This window comes from Rhinolophus hipposideros (genome assembly GCF_964194185.1).
Source record: "Rhinolophus hipposideros genome assembly, chromosome: 4".
In the NCBI taxonomy this organism is placed as follows: Eukaryota; Metazoa; Chordata; class Mammalia; order Chiroptera; family Rhinolophidae; genus Rhinolophus; species Rhinolophus hipposideros.
This window is the reverse complement of record NC_138050.1, coordinates 42,562,672-42,584,831: the sequence shown is the minus strand read 5'-3', so window position 1 is coordinate 42,584,831 and position 22,160 is coordinate 42,562,672. Positions and strand designations below refer to the sequence as shown.

The 22,160-nt window shown below is 37.2% G+C and overlaps 1 pseudogene across 1 annotated transcript; it reads left to right on the top strand.

The window, feature by feature from the left end:
* Window positions 1–4,860: 4,860 nt before the first annotated feature.
* On the top strand, window positions 4,861–6,112 carry LOC308496621 (protein C1orf43 homolog; annotated as a pseudogene). Its single transcript has one exon. The product of its transcript is annotated as a protein C1orf43 homolog (transcript).
* Window positions 6,113–22,160: the final 16,048 nt, after the last annotated feature.

Genomic DNA, 22,160 nt, shown 5'->3' with positions numbered 1-22,160 from the left:
TTTCTCTGCACCTCAGAGAAACCATCACCTTGGCTAAGAAGAGAGAAAAGGGTATCCTTGAAGTGCTTACAAAAAAAAAAAAGCTCCAGGCATCTCTGAGTACAAGATGTAACTGTCACAATGAGTAATTCAGAAGGCAATAGAATCTCTGGAGATCGGTTTAGAACTGCTGGCACAGTGTGGAAGAATAGGTGGGCATTGGGGACCTCTTCCAAATCCAACATGACGATTTTATTATTTTTCCCACTTACCACAGACTACAGAAGAGAGTCTGGCACCAAAAGCAAACTATCAAATAAAATTAAGCACCTGAGAGTTGAAATTTTTTAAAGGGCTATTTGGCAACTTCTATTACTTGCTTGTCGACAGTGTAAACTTCGCTTGGCAAGTTAAAAAGTTATACCACACATACCCTATCTCTGACAATTAGAAGCACTTAAATAAGCTAATATAATCAATTATGTCTTTTAATTTGCCAGAGAGCATTTACAGGGTTTAATTTTCTGCTATTACACCTTTCAAATTATCTTCAGGTGGTATTTGGAATCTAATAGGAAAATGTATTGCAGTTGCATTGATATGATCTATGCTGAATTCCCAATACCCACTTCCCCCCAAACCAACACCACTGTACCCCATACCTAAAGGTAAAATGATTGTATATATAGTGAAAAAGTCATAAAATGTTTACTTAATTTTCTTATTTTACAGCATTCATATCATTCTCTTGCCAGTTTTCCCACAAAGTTATCTAAAAACCAGTTGCAATAATGATATAATCAAAATACAGAAAAATACTATTTAAAGGAAACACATAATACAAAAATCAGAAAGAAAAAAATAAGAGAAATAAACTAGAAGACTGAATCTCTTATCATGGCCTGATAACGTTTGAAAAGAAAGTTCCCTGGTAGAAAAAAAATTAAATGTAGGATTTTAGTCAGCGTAAACAGATATGCTAACCTATTTGATGACTTTGAGCAAACCCTCAAAACTACTAATACTAATTAGGTTATGATATTTAAAATATCAATATTTTAAAATATCATAATGATATTTAAATGATCATATGATATTTAAAATATCATAATGGTTTAGAAGATAATGTAGGATGTGAATAAAGGACAACTGTCCCCCACAAAAGAGAAACTACTTCTCAACTGAGGAACAAGATCCACCGATAATTCTCTTCCTATACCTGAAAATAATTCGAGACCACATACAATAAACAGCAACATTTTCCTATGTGTCGTCAGAAATAAGTAACCATATAAATATAAAGAGCAAACATCCTCTAAGAAAACTGTAACCAGATGAATGACAGAAGACCCTAGTAATATTTAAAATCTTGAATAAAGGAAAGAGAATAAGAATTTATCAGCATTTTTCCAGGTCTCTCCATGGACTGGAAAGGACCCATATATTTGCCTTATATATTTCAGTCCACTCAGCAGGTATTTTATTGAATAAGAATTACCACACTCAAGGATCCATAGTAATCTGTATCATCCCCAGAAGACTGTCAACTGTTTTTGCTCATAATAAAGTAGTTATCAAATGGTAACTTATTCAGCTTTATATATAATTGACAAAGCTTGGAAACAACCAAGATGTCCTTCAGTAGGTGAATGAATGAAAAAAAAAAACTGTGGTCCATCCAGACAAGCCATGCAAGACATAAAAGAACCTTAAATGCATATTACTAAGTGAAAAAAGCTAATCTGGAAAGGTTACATACTGTATAATTCCAAGAGTATGACATTTTGGAAAAGGCAAAACATTGAGACAGTAAAAAGATCATTGGTTGCCAGGGATTGGGAATGGGAGAAGGAATAAATAGGTGGGGCACAGAGGATTTTTAGGGCAGCGAAAATACTCTGTATAATATCATAATTATAGATACGTGTCATTATACATTTGTCCAGATCCATGGAATGTACAATACCAAGAGTGAACCCTAAGGTAAACTATGGACTTTGGGTGTGTATGGTGTCTCAATACAAGTTCATCAACTGTAACAAATTTAATACCACTCTGGTAAGTGATGTTGATAGTGGTAGAGGCTATGCATGTGTGGGGGCCGGGAATGTATGGGAATCTCTGTACTTTCCTCTGAATTTTGCTCTCAACCTAAAACTGCTCTTTGAAAAGTAGAGTCTTAAAATTTCTTTTGAAGGGTAGGGTGTTAACTGAAATTGCCCAGTATCTTGATAGGAAGAAGGGAGCATCCTAGAGTGCAAACCTCAGATCTCAGTTAAAAACAGCTGAAAGGAGGGAAGTCTGAATGTTCAGAACCTAAGTTATAATGTCATTTTGCCATTTTTCCAAGGTCCTAGCCATGTGACCTTGGAAAATTACTCTAACCATTCTGAAGTTTGTCATTGTTAAGGGCTCTTTCAGCTCATATTTTCAATGAGTCAAAAGGATTCTTTTTTTGTTGTTGTTTATTGGGGTGATAATGGTTAGTGAAGTTACATAGATTTCAGGTGTACAATTCTGTAATACATCATCTATAAATCCCATTGTCAGTTCTCTTTCCATCACCGTATATTTGACCACTTTTACCCTCATATACCACCCCTTTCCCCACTTACACTCTGGTAATCACTAAGCTATTGTCTGTGTCTATGAGCTTTTGTTTCTTTATTTGTTTGTTGTGTTCCTTTGATGTTTTCAGTTTTATATCCCACATATCAGTGAAATCAAATAGTTCTTGACTTTGTCTAATTTATTTCGCTTAACATAATAATCTCAAGATCCATCCATATTGTCACAAATAGCACTATTTCATCTTTTCTTATGGCAGAATAGTATTCCACTGCATACATATACCACACCTTCTTTATCCAATCATCTATTGAAGAATACTTTAGTTGTTTCCATGTCTTGGCCACCATAAATAAAGCTGCAATGAACATCTGAGCACATATGTCTTTACAGATAAGTGTTTTCAGATTTTGGGGGTAGATACCCAGAGTCAATAGGATTCTGATAACTGAAAAGCTATAGTCCATTTTCCAAATTACTTAATTATTTTATTTTAATTTAAAGCAGTCTTTTTAAAGTTTGGTTAGTGAGAACCCATCTCCCAGAGTCGCTTCACCTCCTGAATGCACTGATTTAATCAAGTTTCTGAAACTCGTGGTGGAACTGAACAGCCACGACAAACTCAAGCTGAAGGAGTTCACAAGAAACACCAGCAGGAAACAAATGGGGCAGCTAAACGCCTTGGAAAACCTCCTGAATTAAGCAGAGAAATACAGGAAATGTTTAACATAAGTTACATATATTATGCGATATATATATATGTGTGTGTATATATATATATATATATATATGTCTATATACATACTAATGCTGTGGTCTTAATGTTTATGTCCCCTCAAAATTCATGTTGAAATTTTTAAAAGAGCTATTTAGCAATTTTATTACTTGCTTGTTGACAGTGTAAACTTAACCCTCTACCTTAGCACCCTACTTTTTAAAAGAATTTTTAAGACTTTATTTTTTTTTAAGAGCAGTTTTAGGTTCACAGCAAAATTCAGAGGAAGGTACAGAGATTCCCCATATACTCCCTAACCCCCAAAATAATAGTTTTAGAAGGTCAGCTTTTGGAAGGTGCTTACGTCATGAGAGTGGAGTCTTCATGAATGGGATTGGTGCCCGTATAACAGAGTCTCCAGAGCAGTCCCTAGACCCTTCCATCACATAAGGACACAGCAAGAAGGAGCCAGCTATGAACCAGGAAGAGGGCTTTCACCACTGGCCTGTGAGGGCACCTTGATCTTCAACCCCCCTGCCTCCAGAACTGTGAAAACAAATTTCTGTCGTTTACAAGCTACCCAGTCGGTGATATTCTGTTATAGCAGCCCAGACTAAGACATATAACCTATAGTATATATAAGCATTTTTGAAGATAATTGTACCATATACAAAATCTAAATATTGAGAAATAGTATAAAGAAGAAAAAATAACTATTTGTTTCACCCATAAATAATTACTATTAACACCTTGCTGTATTTCCATAGTCTTTTTGTTATGTAGATACACACACACACACACACACACACACACACACACATTTTATAAAAAACACATTTGATCTGCTATATTGACTTTTTTCTTTTTCTCTTTAAAATGTTATAAGCATTTTCCCATAGCATTAAAAGATTCTTTGAGATCATTATTTTTAATGATCACACAGTATTCTGGATATAGATGTACTCTAATTTATTTAACCAACCCCCTGCTGTTTGACATTTAGATTGTTTCCTATCATAAAAAAAAGAATGTGATAAATATCAACATACATAAATCTTTGGGCATATCTCTGATTATTGCCTTAAGATAAATTCCCAGACATGGAATTACTGGGTCAAACGCCATCAGTGTGTTTAAAGCCGTTGGTACATATTTCCAAATAACTCTCTGAAAAGCTTGCTCAAGTTTACAAGCCCACCAGTCATGTAGCAAAGCAACGAAGAATTTTAATAAATGCTTGGTATGGCTCAAGGACCCCTAACAACTTATTAGAGAGGAAATGCATTATTTTTAAAAGCAATCAACCCATACAGCCTATCTTTTTCTCACATGGGTTTAATTCCAGAGGAATTTGGTTTTAGGTACACTATTTTAGTGGGTGGCTTATTTTAAATATTGATACTAGTGATTATCAAAAAATGGGATCTAAGATATGTGAGATTCTGAAAGTGCCTTGGTTATGACGTGATTTTATGCCTTGACTTTGTCCCTCCATAAACACATTTTGCTGTTATAAAGAAAATTGAGGTGCGCCCCGCGTTACGCCCGGAAGCGTCCCCGAGAGCCCGAATCTGGGAACTTGAAAATGTGTGCAGGACTTAAAAGAGGAGATTGACATTCGACTATCCAGGGTCCAGGATATCAAGTATGAACCTCAGCTCCTTGCGGATGGTGATGCAAGACTGCTACAGCTCGAAGCGCAGGGAAGTCAGAACTGCTACAACTATCTGTACAGGATGAAAGCTTTGGATGCCATCCGCGCCTCTGAGATCCCATTTCATGCTGAAGGCCGGCATCCTCGTTCCTTAATGGGCAAGAATTTCCGCTCCTACCTGCTAGATCTTCGAAACACCAGTACACCTTTCAAGGGTGTGCGCAAGGCGCTCATTGATACCCTGCTGGATGGCTATGAGACAGCCCGCTATGGGACAGGGTCTTCGGCCAGAGGTGAAAGCACGAAGTGGGAGTTCCCAGCGACAGCACCAGTCAGCAGCCAAAGACCTAACCCAGTCTCCTGAAGTCTCCCCCACAACCATCCAGGTGACATACCTCCCCTCCAGTCAGAAGAGTAAACGTGCCAAGCACTTCCTCGAGTTGAAGAGCTTCAAGGACAACTATAACACCCTGGAGAGCACTCTGTGATGGAGCCAAGGGACTGCGGCGGCCTGCCCGGCGGCCCTCAGGTTAGCTGGCTCAGTAGGCCAGCCTGGGTCAGCCGAACTCCCATCGTCCAGAGCTCTTAGCGCTTGTGCCTAGGGGTGCATTCTCCAGCCTTTCTTAGGGCCAGTTTCCAAACATCGGATAAGACTTTATTTGCCCTTGGTAGTACTACTTTCTGGAGTTGAATTCAGATGTTTCTCTTAATGTTTCTGTCAAAGCTCCCTTAAAAATCCTCACCTGATTTTGATCGTAATTCATCTGCCCTTTTCCAAACTATAGATAATCCCAAGGGTGAGAGTTGGGGTGACAGGGCTTGGTGTCTCCCGTATTACCCCTTTGTACATGGTTGAATGGGAACCATTTGGGCTTGACACGTCCTAAGAGCTGATTGGTGGGAAAGGCAGACAGGAGCTGGTGGGGAGTCAGGTGAGGCCTTGAGTGGCATGGGGAACAGTACCTGGTGCTGCACTTAAACCAGGACGTGTTACACGTTAGCACAACTTCCCGGCTCGCACGGCTGGTCCCTTCCACTTGCATTCCACACTGTTGTGCATAAATTGAAAAGGGAGCATTTTGACACCTGACATAATTCCATCCCTCCTCCTTTATTGGGGATACTGTGGGACAATGTGAAAAAATGGTCAGACCAATGCAGTGGTTTGACTTTATAAATTGTTTAATAAAAGGAACAATTAGAAAAAAAAAAAAAAAAGAAAAAAAAAAGAAAATTGATAGGAAAATTTTTTTAATTTGCTGAAAATATTCCATAGCTAAATTAATAGAACTAGATCCTATCCAGAAAATGAAATAGATCTGTTTTCATTTTAAAAGCCAAAATCAAAGCAGTACCTTGCAACTCATTTTCTCTCTCTACTCCTATGGATGGCAGTAGAACAAATCCAATGATAATAATACCATTTTCCAAGTAGAAAAACTGAAACCCAGAGATGTCAATGGACTTTGCTAAAATCACAGCAAATAGTGGAACGACCACAAAACTCCAATTTCCTTATTGTTCCAGTGTATTGTCATGAATTCTGTTACATTTAAAGAAAAATCAGAATCCAACGCACAGCAATACCTGTGTTATACACATTCAACAAAGGAAGGTCTTTTCCAAGGTGATGGACAGCTGGCAGGAGCAGATGGCTGGGAGAGAAATGTTCCAGCCAGGGGCTTTGAAGGACAGATGGGTCACAATGCCCTGAGTCACTCGGCCACATGCTCAGTGGTCCACAGGCTTTAGGAGCCTTGAAGAGGTTGCTGCAATCATCTGGCCTGGGGCTTGCAACTGTTGAGCCATACATGCAGAGATCAGAGTTATTACTGGCCAGAAATTGGGTGTCTAATTGGAAATGGGCCTGGTTCTCTAGAAAGACCCTAAGAAAAATAATTCAATTAGCCGATGACACAACTTTGATCACGACGCTGCCTTTTCTTAACTGTACTGCTGCCTATTTCTGCATCAAAATCCTAGCTATTTCCCCACATCCACCTCAAATATTGTCTCTTCCCAGATTCCCCAGCCAGAAGTAGTCTCTCCCACCCCTGGTCCTTCACCTCTATGTGTCATTACACTTATTATTTCCTATCTTGTATTAAAATTACTTACATACACATTATATCCTGGCCTCAATGAGCTGGCAGTCAGTGAGCTAGCTGAGGAGATGGTTGCTTCTTTTTACCCACATGCCCTATTGCATTTTGCACAATATATCAGTGCAGGAGCTGTTCAATAGATATTTATAGAATAACGGGATGAATGAAAATGTATTCTGTAGTCATTTCCTGCTGATTCTATTAAGTAGCTCAGATACTAAGTAATGATTCTTTTGAACTTCTACAGATTGTCTCATGGGGCCAGAGGTAAATTATCATCTCAACATAGATTTCCCCTAAAACATAGGGCTTAATTAGCCCAGCTTTAAGTTTTTTGTTTTTATAAATTTAAAAAAGAAAGATGAGGAATGAATGATTGATAGCATATTGCACTAACAAATTCATCATTCTGGGAAGTTTTCCCATCTGGTTTTAAAATAGCTAGATTCTCAGCATTATAAACACTACATTTCCCATACTTGTCCAGGAGGGCCCAAATGTGTGATATCTCAGCTTAGAGACAGTACTGATGGTACAAATGAAGATACTGTTTATGTCAAAGTTACATTTCTTCTAGAAGCAGTTATTAATATCCACTCCTTCTTTTAGTAGGACTAGCTTTCCAGTGGCTTAGCAAAGCTTTATCCCTTCAGCAGGAGCCAAAAAGCTCAGAGTAGCTGCCTAGAAAGACAGTAAACAAAGCAATATTTCCCAATTAAATTATAAGACCTTTTGGAATAATCTTTAAGTAAAAAACCTTTTAGTTTATTACTACAAATGAAATGTGTTTGCAAAGATAAACACTCAGTGCCTATTAAACACCTGGTCAAGCACACGACTGACAGGAGTATGCAGACAGGACTGGCAAAGAAACAGTCCCCATAATGCAAGCAACCACATTCGGTGTGTTAGGTGACACGCAGATGCACTGAGATACCTCCTGAGGGGTCATGGGACCAGAGCTACTAGAACAGTGCCCGGGAGACATCAGCACAAAGCTGGAACAGACCAGTTTATTATGAGCAAAAAGCCGAGCAGAGGCTTTCTTAGGAGGAAATTTGTATTTTCAGTTCTCCTTTGTAACAATAATCCCATGTGAGCAAGATACAACACAGAGTAGACCAATTGAATACATTTTACACGATGAACACTCATAAGGCTGAGTATGAAGATTATAGAAAATTGCTACAGCCAGAGGAGTGCTGGTCAGAAAACCAGTTAAATGTAAAATCTCTTATAATGTTAAGTCAAAGGAAAAGCTACTCTACATCCACAATCCTTATGTGTGCTGAGGAAAAGCAATATGGCTTAAAGAAATGAAGGACTGGAATTCACGAGCTATAGTTCTGTTACTAACCAACAGAAATATGTTCTCAGCTATTAAATTGAATTTTTGTGAGTATGAGTGTGTTACAAGGGAAAATCAGAGAACCTTGATGAGTGTACCAACTAGTCCCTTAAGAGCTCAAGTGCATTGCAACCTTAAGTATTATTACTTAAATCATCTTTGAGAGAAGATTTGTGATTCCAGATTCCTTTGCTAGAAAACAGTAGAATTGGTTATAACTAACAGCTGTCCAGACAATTGTAATCAGAACAATGTTTCCTTTGAAAAAACTATGGAAAAAATAGTTTGATATTGAAAGGAAGCTCATTCATGATTCAGTCTTATAATACAGTTCTAATTTCTTAATCCAGAAGTTTTCAAACTCTAGTTCATGAAACTCCATGGTTTCAGAGAAACTTGCCAAAATTATAGAGCAGATGCTTCTGGAAATTGCTGATTTTTTTCCATACAATAAATTTAAGTGAATATATATGATCAATTTTTAAAAATACTCTGTAGACTTGAATAGATTTGTGCTTCTGTAAGTGTGCGTGTAAACCCTCTTATTATTTATATTGTAAAAGCCCGACGTAATTTTAGCTATATTTTTATTTGTGTCACTTATCATGGGATAGCAGCAGTGTCTCAGAGATTCCTACTGTTAGAATATCTGTCAATTTCTCACCTATGTACTGCAATTTTAGCCTTAAATATTTTGATACTATGTTAGTTGATATGAAAAAATTAATGAGGTTTATTGCCAATGTGATGTACACTTTTTACTAATAGAAAATATTTATTTTGTTTTCATGTTATACTTTTTTTAAATCAGTCTTTTCTAATATTAATAGTTATGACAGCTGTTTTTTGTCATTGTTGTTTTTGGTTTGGGGGTTTATTGTCTGTTTTTTACATGCATGTATCCATCTGCCTGATAAAGCTTTTCCTATTGATTTATATTTGATCTATTGGAGTTATGTTATTTTAAATGTCTCTGTTATATAACCTGAGACATTTTGTTTTAAGTTAATTTATTCCATTTACACTCATTTTTATAAGAAACATGGGTCAACTTTTCATCTTATTTTATATTACTGCTTTCTGTTTTTGTACTTCTATTTACTATCTGTTTCTTGGAGTCGAAATTTTCTTAGTGTTAAATTTTTGCTTTATTCTGATAATTTAAAGGATTTGTTGTCAGTCTCTTTTTCAAGTTCTTTTTAACTTTAAATTACGTGTTTCAACCTCTATTTATTGACTTATCAACTTGTACAGTGTCTTTTGACTTCCAGCTATGAGAGATGAGGAAATTAGTACCCTCTCCTACTTCTAGTTATGTTATTATCATTTTACATTGTCAAGATTTATATCATTCACATCCTTTTATATTACCAAAACCTCCATAGCTTTAAAAGAAAAACAAAAAAACGTCTTTATGTATTTAAATCGATTCATTGCTAACCTCAGATCTTTCATACTGCTGCTTCCCATCCCTGAACCTTTTATTTCATTTCTTTTAGTTGGCTGCTGGATTCCATCGTGAAGTAATTGTTTCAAGAGAGTTTATGAGTATTACTGGCATGTTTAAGAGTAACTTGCATGTTTAAGAATGCCTTTCTTTTCATTGGGAAGACAAGTTGGTATGGAATAATATTGTTAGGTCTCCTTTTCACCCATACAGAAATGTACAGACATTTATCCAGCCCACTTTAAAATTAAACGATAGATCAGAGTAAGCTGAACTCAGACTTACATCTTCCCCTTGCTTTTTCTGCTTGGCTTTCTGTAGGATTTCTCCTTCCTTTGAAATTTACCAAATTAGTTGGGCTACATCTCGATATCTATTATTCTATATTCTTTTTGTTCTCTTGAAACAATATGCTTTTTAGGACAATGGAGTCTTGAAAGTTTTATTAAATTTTTGTATTTTTTCTCTTGTTAAAAACTGATTGTGAACATAATAAATTATTTTCTCTTTTACATATCTATTTTCCTCCTTGGAGTCATCATTATCTCTTGGTTCTTCATTTGGTTTTCTTGAGCATCTTCTCCATATCACTGAATCCATCTACTCTACATACTATGGCTTCTAACACGCCCCTCCATTCTGTTAAAATATTTATGGCTATTTTCAGTTCCTGTCCTGAACTCTACCATCCACTTCTTACGCTTTTTTATGTTATCTTTGAAGTTTTACATATTTTTATTTCAGTTGTGTTTTTATCAAAATTCAGAATATTCTTTTTATTTTGTCTCTAGAATAAATACTAGGTATATAATCCTAAGCAAGCCAATGCATAAAAAAAAACAGTTTTCTCATCTCCATAACAAATTAGAGTAATAGCTCCCTATTTCTCTGCCTAATTCACAGATTTGTTATGAATATCAAAAAAAAAGAATGATGTTTAAAAAATACTTTTTAACCTATAAATTACTTTACAAGCATAATTATTATCCATAAATGGCACATAACACCACTTAGCAGGACATTTGTTCCTAACCACTGTAACAGTTACAACTACAACCACGACTAGCCACCATTTAGTGAGAACATATAACGCGCTACATACCATATTTATCACATAGATTGGGTCATCTTACCAATAATAGGATGAAATCAGTATTGGAACATATATGAGATCTGACAATTAGTTTGCAAACTTGTTGCAACAATGTTTCTAACTTTTGATATCAAAGGGATTATTCATTATAAATTTGTACCAACTGGACAAAGAGTTAACCAAGTTTACGATTTGGAAGTGCTGAAAAGGCTGCATGAACAATTTATTTTTCACCAACAATTTATGGCTCTTGCATCATGACAATGCACCAACTCACATGGCACTGTCTGTGAGTTTTTAGCCAGTAAACAAATAACTGTATTGGAACACCCTCCCTTCTCACCTGATCTGGCCCCCAATGACTTATTTCTTTACCCGAAGATAAAGGAAATACTGAAAGGAAGACATTTTGATGACATTCCGAAGATAAAGGAAATACTGAAAGGACATCAAGGGTATAAAAGCTCTGATGACCATTCCAGAAAAAAAGTTCCAAAATTGCTTTAAAGAGTGGACTAGGCACTGGCGTTGGTGCACAGCTTCTCAAGGGGAGTACTATGAAGGTGACTGTAGTGATATTCAGCAATGAGGTATGCAGCACTTTTTCTAGGATGAGTTCACGAACTTAATCGTCTGACTTCATATAGTGTACATTCTATAGATGGGATTACTGAGATTTAGAGAGTTTAAGTAATTTGCCCAAGGTCACAGTTTGTAAATGACAGAGTTGGGATGTAAATGAGTGTGTGAAAACAAGTTCATGCTCTTTCTATTACTCTAAGCACAGATAAAGAGAAGCTAACAAATAAATCAAATTTAATTTCAAATTCCATATCCATTATAAACCCCTCAAATAACCTAAAATTTATTTAGTAATTGGCATTTATCTATGTATTTTAAGTTCTTTTTTTAAATATGCTTTATTGTTTAGAGCAGTTTTAGGTGCACAGAAAAATTGAGTGATAGGTGCAGAGATTTCCCATATACCTCTGTCCTCACATGCGCACAGCCTCCCCCACTGTTAGCATCTTGCCCCAGACTGGTATGTTTGTTAAACTGATGAACCTACACTGGCAAGTCCTTATCACCCAAAATACATTGTTTACATTAGCTTTTCTAATTCCCTTGTTTTCTCTATTTTTCAATTTCCCGATTCAGCCTTATTCCTTTTATCTACTTTCCTGTAGAACACCAAAATTGAGACAGTGGTGGTAAAAGGAGCAGTGTATACCGTGTTTCCCTGAAAATAAGACCGGGTGTTATATTAAGGTTTCCTCCAAGAGACACATTAGGGCTTATGTTTAGGGGATGTCATCCTGAAAAAATCACGCTAGGGCTTATTTTCTAGTGAGGTCTTATTTTCGGGGAAACACAGTCAAGACTGGCTCTCTCTCCCCTCCTTGTCCTTCTGCTAATTACATACACTCTATCAAACTGTTGTTTTTGTAGTTTTTCATTTCTTTTTAAATAGTATCTTGCCTAGACATTATGTTGCCATTTTCAAAGGCTCTCACGCCCATTATGTCATACAGGTCTCATAATATTAATACCTCAGAGACCAGATCAGGAAGCCTGTTTCTTCATGTCTTGTCCTCAATAGGGAAGGACACGAGTTGTGGCCATGATCCTCTATAGACCAGCCATTCCTGTTCTTACAGTGAGTTAATAATTCACCCCTCAGACTTAATTTAAAAGTTTCTAATTCATTAACAAATGCAATTTTCAAAATGAGGTTTAGTATGAGGTGCTTAATAACTAAAATGCCTTTATCAATCTTTCCCTGCTTTGAACCTAGATTCTTCACTGCGATTTCAGGGAGCCAAGCTTAGACACCGCTGGGTAGTAATTTCAGCTCAGACATTAGAATAATACTGACACCACAGACTTAGGCAGCACTTTACAGTTTACAAAACACATCCATATGCTTCATTTCACTTCTTCTGGCAACACCTTTAGAGAGGACCTGGGTCTGCCTGTGACTAATGAGAACTGTGGGTTGCTGTTCTCCCTCTCACCTTGGAGGTGGCAGCATCAGTCTAACCCAATCTGGGGCCTCTGGCCACAGACTATATATTATGCAGCACTAATGATGCAATTAATTCCTACATTAGCTGACACATCATTCCTTAAAGTAAAAATTTCCAAGTTGAAACCTTAAAAATAAGTTGAAAAGGCAAAGCTTAGGGCCTGCTAAAAAAGACTATACAAGGAGTTTTAATTCATACCCAGCTTCTGCCTATTATATTGACAAATACACTACTTTAATCTCTCCCTACCAGACCTCATACACAGTGGTCAAGAGGCCACTTTATTAGAGATTCTTTTTTTCATCAGTTTGTTATAGAAAAGGTTATGGGTACAAATACCTCACAGCCAGTATTAAAAGGACATACTGGCAGGAAAAAAAATTATATAGTCAGTCTTGCTAAATTAGTTTACCTAAAATTGTATGTGTGAGTGATTTTAATCAAAATCTAATTTCCCCTCTTTTTAGAGTAACTGAAATGAGATTTTTCTAATTTACTTTTTGCGGTTCAAGTTTCTCATAATTCTTCTATGGTCGTGACAGCACCGTGAACGTGTCTGCTGCTACAAAGCATTAAAAAAAAATTAGATTTTCAAATTGATGTGCTAAATTAAAAATGTTTAATGTTTCTCATCAAAAGGCACGGGAGTATGCAAGGGGCCTTCAGTACAGTTAAAGGCACAATATTTTTTTCATCTGTTTCTTTAATTCACAACCCAGGGCAACTATGCTGTGAAAATTAACAAGCTGTAAGTACAGGAATTCTCGTAAGCTGTATCCTCCAAGAAGCTTCCTTTTAATTTCCTTCTATCCCTTGACATGGTGACCTTAAGGATGTCATAATAAAAATGGATGATGGTGCCTTGGGTTTGTTTTTAGTTCATTTGCTTGCTGTTGCGTATGGTGTATTGGGTTTTTGTTTTGGTTTGGGTGTGTGTTTTTTTCGGTGTTTTGTGTGTGTGTGTTTTTTTTTCCTTCTGCCCCAGTTGGAGTTTGCCAGATGTTATTAGGGCTTGTGAGCCTCTGAGTAATTATAACTCTCAGGCTTGACTAGCTAATTCCAATGATTTAGAAAATCATATTACTTCTGTAAATTGGCTCCAGTTGTTATATTAAAATCCAAGCTTCTGCCCATAGTACATGTTGGCTGCCTAGCTCAGGGCGTGGCTGAGCATATCCTAGAAGCCTTTGGAAGACTTGGGAAGACGACTCAGCAGGTGAAGAGCCTCGGAAGTGCTTTGAGTATGCAGCCTCATACTCAACCTTTGCATGCATTAGATTCTCCCCAGGTAACAGGTGAGAGTTCAGAACCAGATCTAGCTCTGAAATTGAAGTTTATTTATTTTTGAAATAACGATGGGTAAGATTCAGTTCTCAAATACTACAGCCTCCTCTGCTTTTATAAAATACAGGTATAAGTTCTAACTAGGAACAATGCAGCTACTTCGATACAGCCCCTTTTTTCAACATCCCTGGCATGGATCATTAAACTGGGTCTCCAGAAAGAGGAATGGATTTGCCTAAGGCCACAGAGTAATTCCTGGCAGAGGCAGGCTGAAGGCCTAGCTAACCTGGAGTCCAGTCCAGTGCTCTCTCCACCCCATGGAAACAATCTCCTGGCCCACTGAAGAGAAGTCTCTTAGTGCTTGGTTTGGTTCATAACAAAAATATCAACCCCCATCCCACAAGCAAGCATACACACACATATTACCATTTGATCCTGAGTGACCTCACCCATCCCTCTTCATCAGGAGAGAAGACAGAAACCAAGGCTCCTCCAGCTCCTAGAAAAACAAAGTCTTCAAAACATTTTTCTAAAGCCACTGAGACTTTAGAGCAGTCCTAGTTCATCTTTTTATCCTCTCTCTCATCCACTCTCATTAAACCTTATCAATTTTCCGTTCCTTTTCCCTTGGTCACTTCTCTCTCTTCGGTGAAATTGAACCTTAATGGGCTCTCCACATAAGCAAAGGCCTGCTATATAGAAGCTATCTAAGACATTATTAACCTTCCAGGTAATAAGGTCTTAATCCATCTACAGAGTAAATGTCTCCAGAAAACACCTACCTATAAACTCAAATGGTGGGATTTTGATTGCTGTAGGCCAGGGGAAGAAATATTAGAAGTCATGTTAGCCTTGTGTACCTTGGGTCACACCATACAGGCAGCAGGTGTGGCTTTGCTTTTCTGTCAACAGGTAAAGCAACAGATCATAACCTCGTGTGCTACCTCTTTGTAACACCAGTGGAAGAAATGAAGAGTTGATATGGAGAGATCAACACAGACTCCATCTTCATGGAATGTGGTCAAGACACCCTAGTTCATTAGTTTTTCTTCCTTCCTTTCTTCCATCATTTGATGCTACCCTGAGCTAGATATACCCCCCTCTCCAACCCAGTCCTAACAACTCAGTGTAATCTTTGTTTTAAAAAACATCCCATTATTTGTTCTCCCTATTTACTTGTGGGATTTTCGGTATATCATTTGGCTGTTTTATGCTTTCTAATAACTTTGTAAATTGTTTGTTTTGTGGAAGCTTCGATTAAGCCAAGTAATATTGTCTTGAGGTCATTTCTCCCTTGTCATAGTTTAAGCCTAATGAAAAGTTCATACTTTTTGCTGTCACCAGTGCTGAGAAGGTGATAGCTTCTGCAGAATACAGTGGTTATTGAAGCCTGAGGACAAAGGAAAAATCCATTCCCCTAGACAATAGAAATGTAATTATAAAGGAATTAGTCTCCTCTACCAGGTTGCAAGCAAGCTCTTGAGAGTAGGGCAATGTCTTATTCATCTTTGTTCAGTCCCCTGTAGTTTATTCATGGCAAGTATTTTGTAAATAGTTAATGACTTAATGAGGAGTTCAAAGGCCTGGTTGTCAGGGACCATCAGTTATTTCCTGAGCTGCAATACTTTGCCCCATGAAGATTGGTGGTTCCTGAATTGTCCTGAGGAGCTCTGGACTTGAGAAGTTGTATGGGACAACAAGATGATAAAGAGCCTAAGAATCTAGTGGATACTAAGATACGTAGGGCCTGGGGGGTAAAGGTGCAGGAGCAGGAGGGATGGCCAGTGATTCACTGAGAAAAAGAGATGCAATTCCAAAACAAAATCTGAGTTTTCAACATAAGCTTATACTCCAAACAGACAAGGAAGCAAAACCTCTGAATCAATGACATGAACATGAAGACAAATCCTGCAGAGACTCCAGGTTGCCAGGGCTGAGTAATGATGCTTACAGAGGAGAAATATGCATCCAGGAAAATTTTGTCAGTACCAACTCATCATCATTCAAAACATCATCAGTATCACTTGCTTTTAAGTGTTGAGAGTAGAGAAAAATATGAGTTAAGTTTTACCTTTGCACCAACGAACTTCACATAGGGTATCATGGAAATAAAAGTCTGGTGAAAAGGTCCTTGTGAAACCACTTCAGGGAACAAACGTTTTAAACACTCAAAAAGCTCACACTGATGTATAAACAATAAAAGTTAATTACATAGCATTCTGATACATTCACACAAAGATCTATATTTGGCAAAACGTCTTGGCAACATTTTGGTAGCCTAGCATATTTACAGAGCCCATTTGAAAGTAATAAAAAGGGCATTTCTGAAAAAACATTCCATAATTCAAACTCTGCACTGCCCCCTCTGTGAGTACCAGCCAGGGAGATTTCACTATATATCCTGAGAAAATTGTGTGCCTTGTAAGTTGCTCCTGACTGATGCTGTAGGTAGTGTAAGAACAGGAGTTGGGAAACGTTAACTTGTCCCGGAGTTTTAGACGATTAGAATTCAATAAGCAAACTCTGCTCACTCACACTAACCTGCACATGATACTGCTGAAGAAGTTGTCTCAGAGAAGTCAACTATTCTGCCCAAAGTGAAACAAACAGGAAGCTGGAGAGTTGGGACTTGAACCCTTGTGCCCCCGACCTCCTAAACTACTAATTCAGAAGATTGCGGTCCTAGGGTTTTCCGCTGCTATCTTTTAATCTGTAACAAGGAACTTTGGAGTAGCAGAAGGCTGTGGTGGAGCGGAGATTCCCACTGGTTGCAGTATTCTAAGTGCTCAATGATATGGTCTGCCCCTGTTCTATTCTTCCATAGAACAGCTGGACATAGTGTATTTCTCATTTTCTAAAGTGTTGCATGTGTTTCTATACCTTCCATGAGCCTATTTTGTGCGCTCATCCAGTCATACGGAGGAAACTACCTTCCTTGCTTGATAGTTACATGGGGAGATAATGTGGGTTTTCCCAACTTAGCCCCAAAGCAATCAGTTGAGAGGTCCAGAGTAGATGTCTGCGGCAAAGTGAAATATAAAGACTCTCTGGGTAGCAGGTGTTTCCCTGCTAATGACAGCTTCACGGGTGACGTGCTGAGCAGAACGCTACCGTTTCCCCCTGCCGTTTGCATTGGGCCGGGAGCCAGCACAAACGTGCCTTGGTGACGTGTCAGGTCAGACCATTATATCAGGAATTTCCCACACAGCCCGTGGAAGGAGGAAAGGCTGCAGCCTGCACATTTGTAACTAGATTCCGAAAAAAAAAAAGGAATCTGAAGAAAAGAGGGCACTCGGAGAGCTGCCGTCCAACAACGAAGCATGGAAGGTGGCGGAAGAGAACCAAGTGTGGGTTTTGCCTGAAAATGTTGGCCCATCTACATTATGGGGTTAAAGGAGAAGAAAATTATACAGTAGGGTGATGGAATGAATGAAGAATAAACGGAATTGTGTTGAAGGCTGTAGTGACTCTTCCTTTTGTCATTCCTTCATTTAATAGATTTATGTCATAAGGTCCATAAGCGGCAAAGTACTGTCTAGGAAGTGGGTGAGAAGCTAAAAGCTAATATGCCTTAGTTTCTACCTTCAGTAAATGTATACTCTGGCAGAGGAGGAAAGATATATAAATAATTTTTCCGCACAGTAAAATATAACCTAAAAACAAAGTCCTTTTTTAATTTAAAGGCAGCAGAGGATATTTTTCTGATTGGGGTAATAGGAAAGACATAAAAAGAAAAAGTGAATCTGCTTAGGGAGTGGAATTTCTATAGATTAGGGGAATAACAGGACTTTCTAAATTTAGTAACTCCAAAGATAATCACAGGGCCATGGAATACCAGGAGAGAAGGAGGGCCTTCCTGTACCTGGACAAGGTTTTCTGTGGAGAATCATAAGTTCAGTCTGAAAATAGAGGCCTGACCAAAATGGTGAAGTGCCTCATGTATCTGAATGTAAAGGATTTGATTTCACTGGGAGATACTGAAAGATGTTGATTAAAAAAGTGATGGCATTGTCTGAATTTCCCACAAGCAGAAGAGAAAGGAAGGAGAAAGACAGAAGGGAAGGAAATAGTAAAGGAGAAGGAGATAAGGGGAGAAGGAGGTTGGGTAGGGTTGGATTCATGATGAAAAAAGGAGGAAAACATAAAAGAGGAGAGAGCGGTGGGAAAAACAATAATGATGTACGGCTAACTTGGGATAACAGGAAGATGCATAAAAGCATAGATGAATGGTGTCTCAGACAAAGGCAGGCGCAAAAATCATGGGACGCTCCAAAACATTTACATCCAAAGGAAATAGCCAAAGACAGAAATGGCATAAGAAACCAAAGTTCTAAGGTGGCAAGTAGGCAGGATAAAATAGTCGGGACTCAAAATGGCAAACAGAAGGGCCAAGGGAAGTACTCTGAGACAACAATAAGAGGAAGGAAGGGTCTGGTGACTGAGGGCCTGTTGCCTTCACCATGGTATAATAGATTCCAGTTAAAGTATCTGATGACATTGCAATCATTCATTGGACAGATTGAAAAAACAAGAGAAAAAATAACAAAAGGAGAGTAAATTTAGTGATCTCAATTCACCAGCTCCCTTAGTATCCAGAAGAGAAGAGATGAAAACTTAAACCAAGTGCAAAAAAGGGCTGTTCATGCAATTGGTCAATTCATTGGGTATAGGAAAAATGGGAGCAGGGAGACGACACTCTGGATTGGCTGAGATGATGCTGAGTGCATTGATTAAAACAATAAGCAGGTCAAAAATAAGAGCTAGTTTGTAAGAGGGAAATGACAAGTTTGGCCTGATTCACATTGAGTTTGAGAAGCTACCACAATGTCCAAGAGGTGACATCTGCCAATGGAAATTCACGAATTTAATTCAAGAGAAAAATGTGTGTATTGCACAACAGATTTAGATTTAAAGAGCATTCACACATTGGTTGTGGTAAAAATCAAAAGTTGTGGAGAAAGACAAAAAAGAATGAGTAAAAACACAAAGTGAAAGAATACCTGTTCTAAATCAGTACATGGGAACTACAGTGAGGTGACCCAAAGATCTGATAAATACAGCTGTCCTTAGAGGTTGTATATTATAGTGACACAGAATAGATCCAAGAAGAGATATCTCAAAATCTTAAAAGTATAGAATGACTCCTAACATGAGATATATCCCCTATTTCTAGAACAGTCTTGGTACATAATAGATGATAAACAAATATTAGCTTGTTGAAGAATTGATTATAATTGGATTGAAAAGCCACGTCTACAGAAAGAAGCTGTCACTGAGAAGTTTGGATTGGTGAGAAGTGGAGCAATGAAAAGACAGATTAAGAATTGACCGTGCCCATCCAGAGTATTTGATCCTTCTCTGCGGCCCTCGGGAAGATTGATGCAAACTGCGCAAATGAACAAACAAGGATATTCTAGACACAATCTGCCAGGATTTAGTTTTGTGATTGGGTGTTTAAAAGCTTCACACTATTAAAAACCAGGAACTCTCCTACTTATGTTTGTAGGCACACCTGGGAACCTATGATTATAATTTGGCTCCATGCAGTTCTTCTAGAAGGAGAAGATATGCTATCAAATGGAAATGAATAGTTTTCCCTTTGGTCATTGTATTTTTCATTGGAAATTAATAAATAGCCATTATTTGTAACATATCAGTGTCTTATGAACTTGTATCCTGAGTCTTCCAGCACAGCTGAGTTCAGTCATTTCTAGGACACCAAAAAGATCAAATTGCTAGGTTTGCAGGGCTGAGAGCAGGACGCTGGACCATAAGGAATCCAGCAAGTGCACAGCGTTCTGAAAGACTTTTCACGAGCCAGCCTACTGACATCTTTCAATTAGTTGACAGTAACGTCTTATGCTAAACTACACTATATTTTTGGAAAATTAAATTGCAATTCAATAAATTTTAGCCAACTTTCCAAGATAAGAAATAGATGAACTTTTAAAACTAGCAGTAGAAGTATTAAAAGGCTTTCTTTCCTGTATTGATTGAAAGAAAATCATTGCAGAGCATAATATAAAGAGCATGTGTTCTGGAGTTAGACTGCCTGGGTTCCAATGCAGCTCTGCCACTTACTGGTTGTGCAAGCTTGAGAAGGTAACTTGATGTCTCTTTCAGGTATAGTAAAACTGATGAGATGTTTATTTATTATTAAATAACTGTTAAATTATTATTATTACTATTATTGTTATTAAATTGTATTACTATTATTTATCATGAGATAAATGATAGCATTGATTTCATAGAGTTAAATGAGTTAGTATTTATAAACATTTCAAATAGCAGCTGCTAAAATTTAAAACAAAACTGACAATACCATGCTGACCAGGAGGCAGAGTGATTGAAACTCTCATACTTGGGAACGCAAAATAGTACAGCAACTTTGGAAAATACTTTGGCAGCTTCTTATAGAGTTAATATTAGCAATATGACCGAGCAATCTCATTCCTAGGTATTTACACAAGAGAAATGAGCACTTACGTTCACATAAAAATCAGTATGCAAATGTTTGTAGCTGCTTTATTCAAAATTGCTAAAAACTGTAAACAACTCAAAGGTTCTTCATCGGAGTGGATAAACACACTATAGCACATCCCTGTAATTGAATAAACACACTATAGCAATAAAATGAACACGCTACAGGTCCATGCCACAACAGGAATCACAAGTGCATTATGCTAAGAAGCCAGACTTAAAGATTACATACTGCATTAGCGCAACTCTATGAAATTATGGAAAAGGCAAAACTACAGGAGCACAGAACAGATCAGTGGCTTCCAGGGACTGGAGGTGTGGAGGGATTTACTACAAAGGTGAACAAGGACATCTGTGCAGAGAGAGCATGATGAAACTGTTCTGTATTTTATGGTGATGGTTGCACTACCTTATGTTTAACAAAACTCATAGACCTGTACACCAAAAATAGTAAATTTTCGCTTGACAAAAATATATATAAAAGACAGGAGACAGATAGATAGGGAGACTGAGTGAGAAAAGTGTGTATGGCATATAGTAATAGAGTAGCTATAGAAATGTTTGTTAAATACAAAAATTAAACTTTCTGCCTTTGACATGTTCCATATAATAACTCTATTGTCTAAAAAAATATTGGTAGAATTCTTATTTTCTAAGTTCTTACAAAGATAATAACTAGGTAAATCATGACATAAGCAATTCATTTTCCTTACAGAAAAAAATGCATATAAATAAAGGGAAAAACAATCACCCATAATTCCACCATTTAAACATAACCACAGCTGAGATCTAATTCATAGACTACCAGATTTTTTGCTATAGATGAAAAAAATATTTTTTAATTAGAAAATAGTTTCATACCTAATACATTTTATTTTGAAATTACTTTTTTACTTAGCAATATATTCTGAAAAAATATAAATCTGCATCATCACTTTTAATGACTGCTCATTTATACTACCAAGTCTTTGTTGTTGAACATTTAATTTGACGCCAATTTTTGGCAGCATAAGCCAAATTATGGGGACTATCCTTGGTATATTCAACACATCTTTATGCACATAGTATTTCTTCATTGTAAATTCCTAGAAATACTGTATTTAAAAAATGTTCATTTAATGATTTTGTTATTAGTTTCAGGTATACAAAACAGCATGATTAGACATTTACACCCCTCACAAAATGATAACCCCAACAAGTCTACTACCCTTCTGACACCATACATAGCTGTTAAAATACCACTGACTATCTTATGCTGTACTTTACATGCCATGACTATATACAGAGTGTGCCAAAAAAATGTATACACATTTTAAGAAGGGAAATAACTGTACTAAAATTGTAATATTCAATGTATACTGATAATGAAAGATGAATACAAGTCATGTGTATACATTTTTTGGCACCCCGGTTATATACATGTTTAATTATAGTTAATAATCAGTATTATTTTATGGTGT